At 57.9% G+C, this 15,445-nt stretch overlaps 1 protein-coding gene across 1 annotated transcript in view; it reads right to left on the reverse strand.

Moving 5' to 3' along the window:
• GRID2IP (Grid2 interacting protein) overlaps positions 1–15,445 on the reverse strand; it is a 61,990-nt gene that overhangs the window by 30,211 nt on the left and 16,334 nt on the right. The gene's annotated exons all lie outside the window — the stretch shown is intronic.

The following is a 15,445-nucleotide window of genomic DNA, read 5'->3' on the forward strand; positions in this document are numbered from 1 at the left end:
GACAGTGCCGAACCGCCTCCTCCAGACCCAGCCTCCGCACCGGGACAGTCTGYGGCCACTGAAACGCTGCTCCCCACCTCGTCCCCCAGCCCCTCTGCTGAGAGCCCTGTCCCCACTCCGGTGCTCATCTCTGGGACTCCAGCCTTGACTTTTGCCAACCTCCAACTCTTGCCGTGACGAGGCGAGAGAAACGCACTATTACCACRGTCCCCTGGGTCTCCCTCTGGGGGACACTGATGCCGCGGTGACAAGGACGAGGACGGTAACATTGCACATGAGGAAAGACCACCAGGAACTTGCTCCATTTGAAGTCACTTCCTCTCCGCCCCATCAGAAGCAGCTCTGCCAAGAACCAAGCAGCCTTCACCCGCCGTAGCAYCCCTTAGAAACCTCATGTGATATAGAGAAAGGGATCAGCCCTGTCTCATCGGATGCTTGTCCAGGGCCAGCAATCATCCCCCTTAGGAGCACGTCTCCTGCTGGGATATGGATATACAGAAATGCCTCTGCACGGGCTGGAAGGTGCTGGATTTACTAGCTCAGAGCCCCCCACAGGAAAAAGAACGTTTCCTGCTTGGGCACGTGAGGAGAGCGCGTTACAGAAACACAGCTCTTAAATTACTTTCTTCTGCATTTGCTCTTTGCTTCTGTTGTCCCTTCCCTGGCAGGTTAGTCAAGGTGAATCAGCGCTACCACGCAGCCGCTGCGCCGTCCCCGCGGAGCGCGGCATGGGCCAGTGCCGCCAGGGGTGCGGGCTCCCCATGGTGCTCATGCCGGCTCGGCCCTGGCGCCATTCCTGCATCGCTCAGACCCCACCGCCGCTCCTCGCGGGTTGTGGCGGGCCGGCTCCGCGCAGCGGGCAGCCCCAGGGCCATGCTGCCCTGTGCCAGCCCTCGCGCGTGCGGGTGTGCGGTGCTCCCACTCTCGCCTTCCCCGCTCGGACCGGCAGGTTTCGCTCCCTGGGAGCCAACACACATCCCAGGCTTGCTGCAACATGGGGAGATGCTCTTCCTTCTCTTTCTTTTCTTCTCCTTCTGCCATTCGAACGGCGAAATACTGACACCCCGTTCACCTCCTCCCACCCTTTCCATTTGCACATTTGGGGGATTCTCGTTATCTCCTAGTGTTTCTATAGCAACTGTCCTCAATATACCCATTCTGGTGTCTCAGTATCGCAGCTGCACTCGCTCATTAGACAATACTGTCTTGCGAGGTTCGTTATTGTTCTTCACCTCGTTGTTAACGAAAACGCGCTCCATACATTAAGAAAAATTCTGACACTTGCGGTGGAGGAGGGACGCCAGCGTCACTTCCAAACCGTCTGGGCATCACATTTCCCACTTAGCGCTGGCATTAGTCGGGCTGGACTCCGAGTTGGCCTCAGACGGCCCAGAGCAACCGGGAGCTCCAAGGAGCTGCGCCTTCCTCCCGGGAAGCACGAGGCAGCCCCGACGAAGGCCAGCTGTTAACGGAGCACGACCGGAGAAGTTGGGGCCTGCTCGGCCCCGCGGGAAGGAGCCCTCTGGCCCGTCCCATGTCAAGACGTCCCGGCAAAGCTTGCCGGCTGGCTCACTGGGCATCCTCGGAGAAGGAGCGTGTCGGCTCCAGGCAAAATGTTTGGTGCCTGCTGCCTCCCCTGTTGGAAGCGTGGGGCTCCCGGGGGCTCTTCCCCATCATTCAGGCAGCTTTACCAAAGGAATTTGAAAGCCTGCGTGAACCCAGAGCAGAAGAAAGGGGGATGCTTCAAATCCCCAGTCTGCCCAGGACCATGACATCTTTATTTCCCTCGTAAGGAAAGCCAATGCTCAAAATAACAACTCATACTCTAATGACGAATAGGAGCAGACAGATCACAAGCAATCCTGAGGCTGACATATGCTCGTGTTAAGCATTTGGTGATAATTTAAAGTAAGTAACACATTGGTACAATTCACAGTGGATTTGTGATTAAGCAACAAATAGAAAAGGGTGAAATCATGCTAATAAATATTTCACCCGGCTGTAAGCAAGCGTCTGCGGGAACACGGGCTGTCGCATCCCCGTGGTAAGACGAGGAAGAAGGCACGGAGCCAGCCCGCCCCGGGGCACCGCACCGGGTCTCGGCCCTGCCGTTGCGCTGCGCGTCCTCCTCCTGCGAAGGAGACGTCCAGATTCCCGGCAGGCAAAATGAGCAAGTTCTCATGTAACTTTTCCTCTTGAAATCCGTACGGCTGGCCCACTTTACACCGAATACTGCTTAGCCTGCAGGCTAACAGACACCAGGGTTGAGAAGCAAAGCGCAGCTCCTTCAATAAACAGGCACAAAGACGCGTTCCAAGTGTTTTGCTATAACTTAGTGCTAGAAGTAAGGAGGTGAGCTAAACGACAGGTAAAAATAATCCTATTAAATATTTTCCTTCTGCAAAACCCTTTGCAGAGAATTTAATACTGAACTGATTAAAGCTGTGCAAAGGAAGGTGTTTCCAGTTTGGAAGGAACCAGGAGCCGGAAAGGCTGCAGTCAGAAATAAAGCCTTAACGCTGCACAGCCCTGGAGCCCCGAGGTGTCCCACAGCACCGGGCCAAGAGCTGTGCCGGGACGGGCAAGGGGACCGGCACAGGGTGGGAGGCGCAGCCGGCTGGCAGGGCTCGTGCCAGCTCCCTCAGCACGAACCCGCCGCTGCAGCCGCTGGGTCTCGCACAGCAGCGACGGCCGGCAGAGGAGCGAGCTCCGAAGCGCCCAGTGGGCTTGGGGCACCGCGCTTCCCTCCTGCGGCTCAAACGCGCCGGCCGCGTCGCTGCTCCTGCAACGCACCCGCAGGTGCAGAGCGACGTGGAGACGACGGGCTTCCAGTGCCGGAGGAGACCTGCAGGGTTTGGCCGGGAAGCGGCTCCTTCCTTCCCCGGTTGGTCACCGCCGGAGCGTGCAAAACACACTGCGCTGTCCCAGCTCCCCCAAAGGGCAGGCGGGTCTCGGGTTTCCCCAGGGGAGAGCAGAAAGGTGCATCGATCCCGGGAGCGGAGCCCCCGTCATCGTTAGCAGGGAAAAGGCACAGAAATGAGGCACCAACCACATCAGGCATCAGTGAATCGGTGTGAAATCTCTGATGCGTTTTGGGCGATGCCCAAGCCTGAGTCGCTCCCAAGCTCACCCAGCCGGATGCCCCCAGTGGGAGATCGATCGCCAGGCGGGTGGCCCGGCCACCGCCGGTCCTGCATCAAAGCAAACCTGTCTGTGCACAGCTGTGCTTTGGGCCCCACAGTCCCCATCCCGAAGACGTCCCTCTCCAGAAGGGCAGTGCCAGAAATGACAGGAGCGGAGGGCTCAGTCACCCCAAGGGTGGCCTCGGGGCCTGAGGAGGCTGGATGCCCCCACGGCTCACTGAAGCTGGGCAAGTCAGTGGTTTAGTATATGCGAGGACCTGCAAAACTGCACCTGCTCAGATCCGGTCCTTGACAAGGGACCTTCCATCGAGGCAGCGCGTGGGATCCTCGGGAGCCCACTCCGAGGCCTCACCCTTCCCCGCTGCGGCCCTGACGCTGCCCGCGCTGCCCTCCCCGGCCCTGGCACGGGCTGATGGTGCCTGGTGCTTAGCAGGAGACCGCAGCTATTTCTGCGACGACCCCCCGGCCCTGCGTAGCGCTTTGCTGCTCGGCGGGACAGCCGAGGCACAGAGCCCGGCCGGGGCTGCCGCCTCCCAGCAAACCCTGCTCGGGGCAAAGGGTGCCCAGATGCATCTGCTCCATTTGCACCCATCTAACACATCACCTTTGGACCAGGCGAAGACCCTGCGTTTCAGTAGCCCCGCGGCCACCCGGGCCAGCAGCTGCCTCCGACCCCGCAGCCGCAGCCTCGCAGGACGGTTCACTCGGGCTGCATCATTTGCCTGGGGCAGTTGGAAATCTCCCGGGACAGTTCTGTCTCCCTCTGCTCTGTGACATCCCTCCGAGCTCCCCACACTAGCCCCCGCTGCAGGAGCAGTGGCCCTTCCTCGGTGCCGCCCGGCCGGGCCCAGAGCAGCCGATGCCCCGTGAGCCGGCACGTGCCTGCGCCTCTCCCTGGAGCTCGCTTGGAGGAGCCCTGGCCCTGGTCTCCTGGCCAAATCCAGGCACGTCTCCAGGCAGTGCCGGCCGCCTGCAGCACTCAGCAGTGCACAGAAACCACAGGATCGTGGTTCAGCTCGGGATGGAGAGGACTTTGGGCAGCCTCCAGTCCGACCTCCTGCTCGGAGCAGGGTCAGCCACGACCAGGTTGCGCAGGGCTTTACCAGTCTGGGTCTTGAAAAGCTCCAAATGGCCCCAGTCCCGGCATTTCCGCACCCAGCTAGCCGGCGCCAGGTCGGGCAGTGGGGGGTGACACCGCTCGCACCCCAGCCAAACCTGGCACCTTCATTGCGCAGTCGACAGCAGCCCCGCGAAGGGTTCGTGGCTTTGCCAGGAGCCACAGCCCCGGGCTTGGCAGCGCCGGACCCGGCTGCAGCCCCCGGCCGGGCTGCTCCCTCCCAGGTCGCTGGCTGGGGAACGGGACAGGACGGGACGGGACAAGACGGGACGGGACAGGAGGTCGCACAGCAGCTGCAGCCTTTCTGCAGCACCCGCCCTGGGGAGGTGGCGTCCAGCACCAGCGTTAAACCTAGCAACAAGTGTGCCTGAAACGGAGATATTTTTCCTGCTCCCTCGGCTCCCCGTGGGAGGGCTCGGGAGCCGTTCAGGTACCATCCCCTTGCCTTCCTCCTCCTCTCCCCTCCTCCTCCTCCCGGGCTCGGTGTCGGCCCTGGCCTGTTCCCTGTTGGAAAGGGGCCAGCAAAGGGGCCCCCGGCCCTGGGCACGGCGGGGTCCCTGCGCCCGCTCCCCAGCCAGGCTGCTGGAGGAGTCCCGCAGAGCACCGGTGTCTTAACCCTCCTCTGTAACGGTGTCAGGACACGTTATTTAACAGGGTTCAGTCAACGTCCTCCAGCACGAATGTGAATTCAGGACATTTTCCAGGCCATGAAAAGCCCTAGAGGGCTGCAAATTGCTTCGCCTTCAGACCCCCCCTCGCAAACCACCCCGTCAGGGACGGCAGCACCTTCACGCAGGGCAGCGCGTCCCAGCTCTGCGCATGGGGCTGGGAAACGCACCCGGCCAGAGTCGCGTCCGTCTGGGCCCAGCATGGACCAGCCCCAGCCCCGGCCCCAGCCCCGGCCCCTCAGCACTGCTCTCTGCTGCTGTGAAACTCATGTCAGCAGAGGATGTTTAGCAGCACATCTCAGTCTTTGTCACAATCACTATTTTTAAAACTCACAGTCAGGTAATCAGCAGTTTGTCTGTTAACGGATATTCTTATTTCTTCAGCTTACACTTGCTAACAAGATCCCTCCTCCCTCGCCAGCAGCCCTGCACCCACTGCAGCACCCTGGAAAAACACCTTTGAAAAGTGCACGTTTCCCGCAACGGGAGCTGAGATCCCGCAGCCGGTCCCACTCCCACCCCTGCCCCGCTGCTCTCCGCGGTCCCCCGGCCTCTCCCGAGCGCAGGGCCGCGCTTTGGGGATGGACGGCTCCTCCAGCCGAGCTGCGCAAACCCCAGGCCCAGGGACAGCCTGCTGCATCGCGCCATACCGGGAGCTCCCACCCCATCACACGCCTCTCGCACCATGCAGCATCCCTAAAACCCCTCTCTCCCCGCTGATTATCCCCTTTGGAGAGTTGTGCATCACAGGCACGGAGCCGAGACGGACACAGATATGCTCTCCCAGCCTCTGCAACCCCCACCCCGCATTTTTCATTTTAGTTTAGCTCGGCTCCTTCCAACTTCTCGGCGCATTGCTGTGATGGGGAACGGTGTTCCCGGCACGGCCGCATCAGAGCCGGGGAGACGTCGTCTCCTTGCCCGGCTGTGCCACGCGATGCACAGGAACAACAGCTCGGGAAGTCGCCGGTGAGAGCAGCCTGCGCTGCCTGTGTGGGTGGCACCCATCAGCCGCCTTTGCCAGGGAGTGAGAGACATTCCCATTAAATCTAGTGTCATGCATTATATACGGAGAAGCAGATCAGAGAGACATACCGAAAATGCCGAGAGAAACTCCGGTCCTTTCCCATTTGTAGGGGTGCGATACGAACAAAAGGGAGATGCTTCAGCTCCTCATGCAGATGAGGCTCAGCCTCGGCTCACGCCCACGACGCGGCCGGATCCAACAACGGAGCCGCGCGCCAGCCGGTGCCCCCCTGCCACTTCACACCCCCGCGGTGCGCGGGGACGCGGCCAGATGGACCCGCTTGCCAGCAAACTCTACCTGGGCTGGCTCCCTGCCTCCCCTTTGCACTTGCCTTCCGTCTAGCACTCTGTCCCAGGGCTGAGGTTTTACCATGCAGCGAGTGCCTCCTTTTTTTTTTTTTTTTTTAATCAATTCTGCTTTAATATCTGCTTTGTTTTCTCTTTTCCCGGTGCCTTGAGAGATGCACCAGCGGTGTGCCCCGAAAGTCGGCTCAGAAGCCTTTTGCTTTCTCTAAAACTGCCGCCTCTGTAATTTCCAGCTGGAACTATCTTGTAACATTGCTGCGCAGAAAGGAGGGCACGGATCCTCGCGAACTCCGGAGGGATGCCTCGGCGGCGCTAATTAGTTGACTTCTAAAGTGCTTCTGTTTAAATTACACGCTGCTATAATGGGTGAGAAATCTTAAAGGAAAACAGCGACTGCGCTGCACGGATTGCTTCGCCTCCAGGTTTAGCGGCCGGCGAGCTCTTGCCAGCTGGCGGCGGCTCTGGCTGCAGCCTGAGCTCACGGGTCCAGACCTCTCCCCGTTTGCCTTCGCACCCGCTCCGGGTCTTCGGGACCGGCTGCGGCCTGGCTGAGTTCAGTCCCCAGGGAGCTCTTCYGGCCTCTTTCGGTGCCCGCAGGAGGCCGCGGCGGGCGCCTGCCGCCCCCAAGCTCCCGCACCACGTCTCCGGCAGCTCCTGGGCGTCCATCCTGCCCGGCGCCCTCCCTGCYGGGATGCTGCTGCCACCCAAACCCAGGAATTCCTCCTGCACCGCGTGCGTGTCCCGGGGCCAGAGCGGGAGCAGGCCTCGATTCAGCGAAGTCGTGAGCGCAAACCTTGCCTGCTCGGCGCCGTGGAGCACCACTTGCCCCCGGGGCAGGACGCCAGTTCCGTGTGCCTCGTACACACCGTGCTCGCACAGGTGGCAAGAGAAGGGCCCGGGCAGGGAGCCTGCTGCAATTATTCGGACAGAGAACGGGAGCAGGACTGAACCCCTGGTCCATAAACTCCGAATAGGCGGCAGGACTTAAGGCCGGGGCTGCGCAGACCTGCACGGCTGCCTGGCACGATGCACATTATTTACACACAACGGGAAAAATACTGTAATTCCAGAAATTCCTAACGCAGCCCCGAGAGGTAAAATTCTGCACTGTGAATACCAGCTCCTCAAGCCTCTTCTGCAGAGTTAGAAAGTAAAATCATTCAGACTAGAAGACAAAAAAACCTTTAATTTAAATAATGCCATCTCTAAACAGAGCACTTGTATTTGATAAGGAGGATACGGAGCTTTCCAGAGCTGCCACCCCAAGACATGATCTGCAGTAGCAGAGGAAGGAAAAGTGAAAACTATATGGTTTAGCACTGAAGCAACCAGCAAAGACCTGACCTTGAGTCTGGCAGATGTGCAGAAACACACGTCCCAGGGTGGATTAAAACACTGAACTACATTTGGATTATATCGACATTGCGCTGCATAAACAGCTACCAGTCTGGAAAAATACTTCTGCCCCAGYAGTATACTGCAATGCTAAAATTCACACACTTTTGCAATAGAAAAGTCTTTCCCTGTTTTACCCATGTAACAGGACTTTTGGTTATTGAATTGCACAGATTTTCTCAAGCCTAATGTACTTTTTCTTGTCTGGATTTCTCTACCGATTCTTAGCAGACTGTAGCCAGGCTCTGGGCACTCATCCCACAGTGCGGTGGTGGCCTGTAAGAACTGCAGGGGACAGTTAGTGGCATAAAAAACAAATCAGTTCCCTCTTTATTGGGATTAAAAACACATGAGGGTTTCCAATAGTCTTGGCTTTTGCTAACTAGCTTTCAATCTGGAGCTGAAGCGGCCGTGCCAATACCCACCAAATCTTTTCCTCTCTCACCGCCAGCGCRGCAGGTTACCCTGCGGGAGGGCTGCTCCGAGCTCCCCGCGCACCGCCCGCTCCCCCTTTGCGGCGCACAGAAGGGGGGCTCGTCGCCGCGCGCAGCGAGAGGATGCTGCTGATTGCACCTTTCCTGCGAGACAGACGCTGCACAAATTACACCATCCCTGTGCGGGGAGCGGCGAGCCCTCCGGTGCCTCAGCAGCGCAAAGGGGACTGAAATTCCGCGGCATTTCAGCGGTTTCACCCGTGCTAAATTTTGCAGGATTCAAAGTATTTAGGGATGTTATCTGTGCATGTCCAGGAGAGCTGACCCGGGAACATACAGCCCCTCTGCCCGTGCTCAGGCGGAGGTGGCAATCAGTCAATCAGCCGTGTGTGYGTGTGTGTGCGTTTGCAGTCCCTGTGCTGGACTCCAGCCACCGGCAGCAACACCACCACAACACGGGACACACGGGCCTCTCTAAAGSGCGGCGCACGAGAAGGATTTGCAAATGGAAATTACTACTCCAGCTTCTGTAGCAAGCACAGAACTGTAATTTTCACACAATGGCTTTTTTTGTGTACACAAGACTATTATCCCCTGTAATGGAAGGCTCAATAATTATTCATTTGGCCACAGATGTTTTGCAGATGTGACCCGTTATTATCATTAAATAGAAATGAAGGCCCTTTTCCACCTGAGCACGGCAGGCTTGGGGCTGTGGCGGCCGCTTGCCGGGGAGGGGAGCTCGCCCAGCCCTTCTGYGGCCTCCCCTGCTTCTCCCCAGGGACAAAGCCTGAACACAGCGAGACGGTGCTGAGCGCCAGGCCGTAACGCCATTAACAGGTCGGCAAGGGCTGCGGGTGAGGCAGAATGACGACACCAGGCTTTATTTAAAGGTTTGCGGGAGCCCGTGAACGGACGGGACCTCCCGGGCCCCTGGGTGCCACAGGGCGATGGGAGAACGCAGCCCGCGAGCGGGGCCAGTCGGCTTTTATTGATGCAGACGCCTAAGCCAGGGCGCCAGGAGAGGCACTGCCGCAGCGGAGGGAAAGGCACCTTCCAAGCCCTCCAGCGCTCCGGGACAAGCTCCCCTGGGCTCCGATTTCCCCAGTGCCCTCGCCGGAGAGCAGCTCCCCGCACCCAGCACGGCGCAGAGCGTGGGTCTGCRGTGCGGCGGCCGCTCCCGCCGCAAGGGCCAGCTCGGCCAGGGAGCCTCCGCGCGGCCCCGCCGGCACGTCCCCTGCGCAGCCCCCGGCGAGCGCCACGCTGACGCCCTTCCCGTGTGCCTATTGCCCTGTGCACGCTCTCTCACGCTGTGCTGTCCCACGCTCGGATGACTATTGATCTCGTCCCCGAGCAAAAGGCCGGTAAGAGCTTCCCTGGAGCCAGCRCCCGGCTCGCGCTCGGAGGGGGTGACCTTCCCTATTAACAGAGGAGCGCTGGGTCCCTGGGGCTCTCGCGTGTCACCGCAGGCTCGCCCCGATCCAGCAGGAAGGAGGGGAGGTCCGTGGGCTGGCGGTGGCTCTCCGTCATGGGCAGCAATGTCACCTTCTCTCAGGCAACGTAAACCATTGAGAGCCGATGGCTCTGTCCTTCCACGGGAGTGGACTGGCAGCCTGGCTCCGGAGCTGCTGAGGACCCGGAAACATTTCTTCTGGAGACAAAAGAAACGCCCAGAAGGGCTTTTTTCTGTAGCCTCCATCCTTACTGGCATCAGCCAGCAGGTATTCAGAGACGGTGGCCAAATGCCTGCTCACCGCAGACCACAGAGCCGCCGGGCCCAGCTCACGCACCGGCACCCGTGCCGCGGCTGCTGGCGTCAGCGTGGGAAAGGATGTGTGTGGCAGCATGGCAGGACACTGCTGGGAAAAGGCCGCAGCGCTGGAGCGCCCAGCGAGCCCGGCGCCGCCCGGGGTTTGCAACGCTTGCAGCCGGCCCAATGCCGGCGGCAGGCAGCTGTGCCAGGGAAACCCAGGGCCTGCAGGCGGCTCCCACCCACCGACGCGCCCAGCACCTCCCGTAGCACCATCTGCAGCTCCGTCTGTCCCAGCTCCTGCCGCGCCGCCGCTCCGTGCCCGCGGCTCGCTGCGTGCAGAGGGCTGTCAGGCACGCTGAGGGCTCACTCCTCCTCCGTCCCGCATCTTGGGGCCCAAAGACGGTTCCTGCAGCAGCAGGGGGGAGCCCAGAGGCTGCTCTAAGTTCCGGCAGGCAAGAGCATCCCCGGGGCTTCCCTGCCTGGCTCCGGGCGCTGTGTCACAGGCTCGCTCCTGGACCGCAGCCAAATCGTTCAGTGTGTGCATGCCCCGTGGGCGAGCTCGCGCACCGGCGCCCTGCGGGAAGCCGGGGAGCTGCGGGCTGAGGTTTCCAGAGCGCTGAGGCACGCTCCTCTCCCGGGAGCAGGTCTGAGCGCCGGCACGCCAGCGGCTGAGACCTCTGCCAGGCCTTTGCCCCGGGCTTAGGCCGCTGCGGGAGGTCTTGGAGCTGAGCGCGCTTTGCTGTGCATGGCCCAAGTTTCTTCTGCCTCCAGACATTCAATGTTAAAGCAGCTCCTGGGACACCGGGAGTTTTGTCACRAGCTACTGCGGGATCGGGACCCTCTGCTTTTCGACGGCACAGAGAGCAGCGACGCTTCTGCTGCCATGTTTGTTGTCCTGCCCGCGTTTCCTACAGCGCAGGCGGAAGGGCAGCACCCCAGCTCGCAAGGCTCCGGAAGGCGCTCCTGCTGCCGCCGGCCGTGGGGATGGGCACCGCCGCTCAACGCGCGCCTGCCGGTTAGGGCCGTCGCCGACTCTGTTAAGCTCTTTGGTTTGGGAACAGCAAGGAAGATCCGTTTTTTTTTTGTGTTTCATTCAAGAAAGCTAGAAAACATACAGACCAAACAACTTCTTTCCAAAATAAAAGTTGCAAATCAGTTTTAATATGCAGCCATGCTATGCTGATATAATCTGCATTATAGGAGTTTGATTTCTCAAAGCAAATTAATCTCTTAATAGATTTTGCACTAAGGTATTTTGGTCATGACCTATTTGAACTCCACCTGTATAAGAGGAACTCCACTCCCACTTATCATCACTCTTCCTATCTGGTGGCAGATCTTTTTCTGCTGCCCTAATTCCTTTTTCTGGGCAGTTTAACATATACCCAGCTAGAAGATTAGTGATTTTTTTTTTGAGGGAAACAAACAAGAAGCTGCTTTTCCTCCATTATCTTCCTACTTTCCCCCCAGCTTCATACAGTATCTATCTGCATGGGTTGCAAGATAGCAGCACACTGTTAGTTTGAAGTTTTAAATGCCGTATAAATCAGCAACAAGAACGAAGCAGATTCAGTGGGGATATTGTCTGTATCTCCTACAAGCTGTATTTTCGCACAAAAAGAGAAGGAAAGCTTTCCCCCGATCCTGGAGGAGCAGATAAGTGGGGAGGGGGAGGCAAGCACAGAAGCGGCACAATGTATAGTGTATAAATCCTGATGGCTAAAATGAAATTTCTTATCCAGAGAATGTCACAGATGGCTGGAGTGTTTTAATACAGGAACATGCCAAGCAATTTTATTGCCATGAAAAACAACCTGAGAAAAATAGATTGTGTTTGAACCATTATTAAAATGAACTCCATGGAATTCCTTCAGTAATCAGAGAACCCCTGACGGGCAGCAGTTTTATCTTTGCCAGGGATCAAAAGTGACTGCAATCAAAAGCGCACACGCCGTAGCCCATCCCCAACAAGGCACCTAGAAGAACAGACTGCAGATTTTACTTAAAGCTTTGTTTCCCCCCCCATGAGCAGAGGCTGTTTAAAAGGCAAATAGACCATAAACAAAGAAGAAAAGTAACGAACTATTGCTAACTACATTCTCCCTGCAGCAGAAAAAAGCGCAACAGAATGACTTAAAGAAGATACATGACAATATACAATAATCTAAACAACACGAGAGTTATCATCTAATGAATTAATACGCGCAGGGTGTGAATGTGGTGCACACACGCACCCAGCTACTCAAATTCAGGTTAATGGGACGACGTCTGTTTAAGCACAGCATCAACACTGGCGTTTTATACACAAGGTTTCCAGCACTGAAGGTCAATGGGGARAAAGGGGATCTGCATTTTCATCACTTCACGGTTCCAGTGCAAACAGATGTTTTCGAACTGAAACCCTGCTGCCGGGCAGCCCGGAGCGCGGCACGGGCACCTCCGGCGCCGCCGCTGGCACTGGGGAAACGCGAGCCGCAAACCACAGAGACACGGCGGCAGGCACCCGGCGCTCCAGCAGTACCAAAGCCCRTTACAAGGTAGGTGAGGAATCCCATTTGTGATGCCCAGCTCTGGGGGTGACTCTGTCCCCCAAAGCAGGGGGGAAAAGCAGGCAGCCGCTCCGAGGGCGCTACAGAGTCCGCAGGGACGGTGCAATTCCTGTGCYGAAACTGTAGCCCTGCCCTGGTTTGAAAACAACTCAGAAATAAGGGACGAGCTGAGAGGCGCCTGCACCCCGGGGATGCCGAACTACTCCACACAACACAGCCCCCGCTCCCATCCCGGCTCCGGGGTGCCTGCCCCGCTCCACAGCCCCCCGACGCGTTCGGCACCACCGCGGAGGAACAGGAGCGTAAAGCCCCTGCTGCTCACCTGGGACCAGACCCAGGCTCTGACATTCACAGCTGACAGAGGAATACAAAATAAAAGGCTTCCCGCTATCCCCCACCCGGCCGAGCTGCGATGCACCGAGTCTCTGATGATAGCAGCTCCCATGCAATAAGGATGCTAAGAGTTAATTAACTTTTAGCACATCTAGTTTTTGCAGTGCCTGGGGTTGCTAGATTGAAGTATTAAGCTGCTTTAAAACCATTCCCATCCCAGCCCCCCTTGGGTCCCCAGGAAAGGTCTGTTCGTTACTTACCCAAGACAGCTCATCTTTCCCTCTCGCTGCTGTATTTCATCATTCTTGAGCAAAACTACAGTTGTGCACTTTTACCATATAGACCAAGCATATGGGCAGGGGATCTGAGCGCAGGGAGGAACTGGCACAGCACGTGCATTATCCCTGCTATCCACAACCAAACGGATGAAGAAAATGTCAGCAAATTAAAATCTGCAGGAGCTTAATTCTGGACAAATGGGATGAAATCCATTTGAGCTGGAAAGAAAAAAAGAAAACTCAAACAAAAACTCAGTCCTAGGACAGAGAGGAGGAAGAGAGGTGTCTGCAGCCCCTGTGYCTCTGCAGAAAGGCAGTTTCTGTGCTCAGTCTAGGGGTCTTGGGTTACGCTGCAAACCAGCACCTTGCGGGAACACATTAACTCCCTGGGGGAAGGGGACTCGCAGAGGAACCATCGAAGCAGGAGGGCTGGCAGCAGCAGCGTCCCAAAAATAAACAGAGCCGGTGCAGAGGGAAGATCCAATCAGGCTAGAGCAAGGGCTAGCAGCATCCCGGGGATTTACAGGCTGCCTTGCTCGGCACAGGGCATGCCAGCACCGAGAGCYGCACGGCAGCCAGGGCTGCAGCGGGAGGGCGGCGTGCACGGYGGGCCGGGGGCTTCCCACGGCAGCTCCCGTGCACCATCCTGCCTGCCCGGGCAGCRCGTGAGGAAACTGTTGGGAGACTTTCTCCTCCCTCATCCGCAAGGGTCATGGAGCCCCAGTCCCCGGCCGATGGGAAGAGCCATCACCCTGCCACTAGCAGCTGCCGGGAAGGGGCTCATCCCAGCCCCTCTTGGTGGGTTTTCTCCTGGTTTTGCATGGTGAGAAGGCATCAGAAAGCCCTGACTGCTGAAACCCCTTGGAGTAGAGGTCTGTGGGACTCCCACATCACCGTAGCATCCCAGGGAACTGCCAGGCCTGGATGTAGCACTGGGAGGAAACTGGGATTCAGTGTTACTGCAAGGGGCTGACTGCTCTGCTGGTTGGGTGGCCTGGGGTGACCAAACTGCTACAGAGACCGGGGAGAGGGCTGGGGTGGCAGGACTCTCACACCAAGGCAGAGCTCCTCCTCGGTCTCACCGCATCCCTATTCATCAAAATAATTCACATCCATAGATATCTCAGAGGGAAACAGCCCTTGGAGGACTCCCGTGCCYGGGAGCTGAGCACTGGGCTGCTGCGAGGGGGAGAAGGGCAGCCCTCGCCCAGCCTGGACTGCGCCACGCGTGCGGTGGGGCTGGCCCAGCGGGCCGCGCAACGGGCCCCTGCCCACAGCCCTTATCCCTTCAGCATCCCACAGTCGTTCGGGCACAAGGTGGGGACTGCAAGGGAGCCATCGGCACCACGATTTCCCGCACAAGGGAGCGCTCGGCAGCAACAACGGGGACAGGATGTTCAGCCTTCTGGTTACTCAGGCGTCTCGTTATGGGAAGACCTTTCCCCCTGGATTATAACCACCACCTCTATTTCCCACACTCAAYGAAACAGCCGTCGGCAGGTGACAAATCTCCGCAACGTGAGCCAAAGGACGTCCCTTCCAAAGGACGTTTGCTGAATTAGCTCAAATTAGCTCAGCTTGTCCAAGTCACATTCCAGGCTGGGGACGCAAATGCCACCGAGCACATCCCTGCACGAGCTCCAGGCAGGCACGGCGGGGTGACTGTGAGTCACGGGCGAAACCACTGCCTCCCTCGCGGTGCCATGGCACGTCCAGCACCGAAAGCCTCGGTGCAGCCAGGTTCAGCAAGGGCTCCAGCTGCTAACAGCGCTTGCGGCCACCTCGGGAGCGCCYGGGGCTGGCGAGGGGGCGGCAGCTGAGCCAGGGCAGCGCGGGTGAAAGCAGGGGAATGGGGCAGGAGCCGGGAGGGCGGCGTGGGAATCCCAAGGGCTACGCCAGACGCTCAAAGCCAAACCCCCAGGTCATCTGGGGGTCCCTTAACCCCAAGCCTGAGACTGTTTGGGTCCCATCACTGGATTTAGATCCTTTCTTAACAAAAAAAAAGCAGAACACCAAACAAACTGTCTCCAGCYATGTGGAAATAACTCAGATGAATTTACAGCATCCCATAAACCTAGAGCACATTGTAGCCTCTCACCACCTTTCAGTGAGTTATTAAAAGCATTAAAAGCTCTTGCTCAGTGGCAAACCTGTTCAATGACAAACTCCAGCATAAGCAGCTCATATTATGCAGAAGCAGCAAACACAGAGCTGCTTATACTTGCCACAGACACATCCTCAGCTAGGAAACCTGGTTTCTAAAGCAACTCTTTTCTCTTGAACTCATTTCATCAAGATTAGATGGTAAATCTTTTCCCTAAGCTAAATATTTCATTTCCATTAAACCGAGATTAGCTGCCTGATTTACTGAGCATCTTACCCCAGCCCCAATGTTAACCTTTCACACTGGGGCAGGGGATGATTATGGGGGTTTTAATCTGTT

The sequence above is a fragment of the Apteryx rowi genome, unplaced genomic scaffold (genome assembly GCF_003343035.1).
Source record: "Apteryx rowi isolate R43461 unplaced genomic scaffold, aptRow1 scaffold_119, whole genome shotgun sequence".
In the NCBI taxonomy this organism is placed as follows: domain Eukaryota; kingdom Metazoa; phylum Chordata; class Aves; order Apterygiformes; family Apterygidae; genus Apteryx; species Apteryx rowi.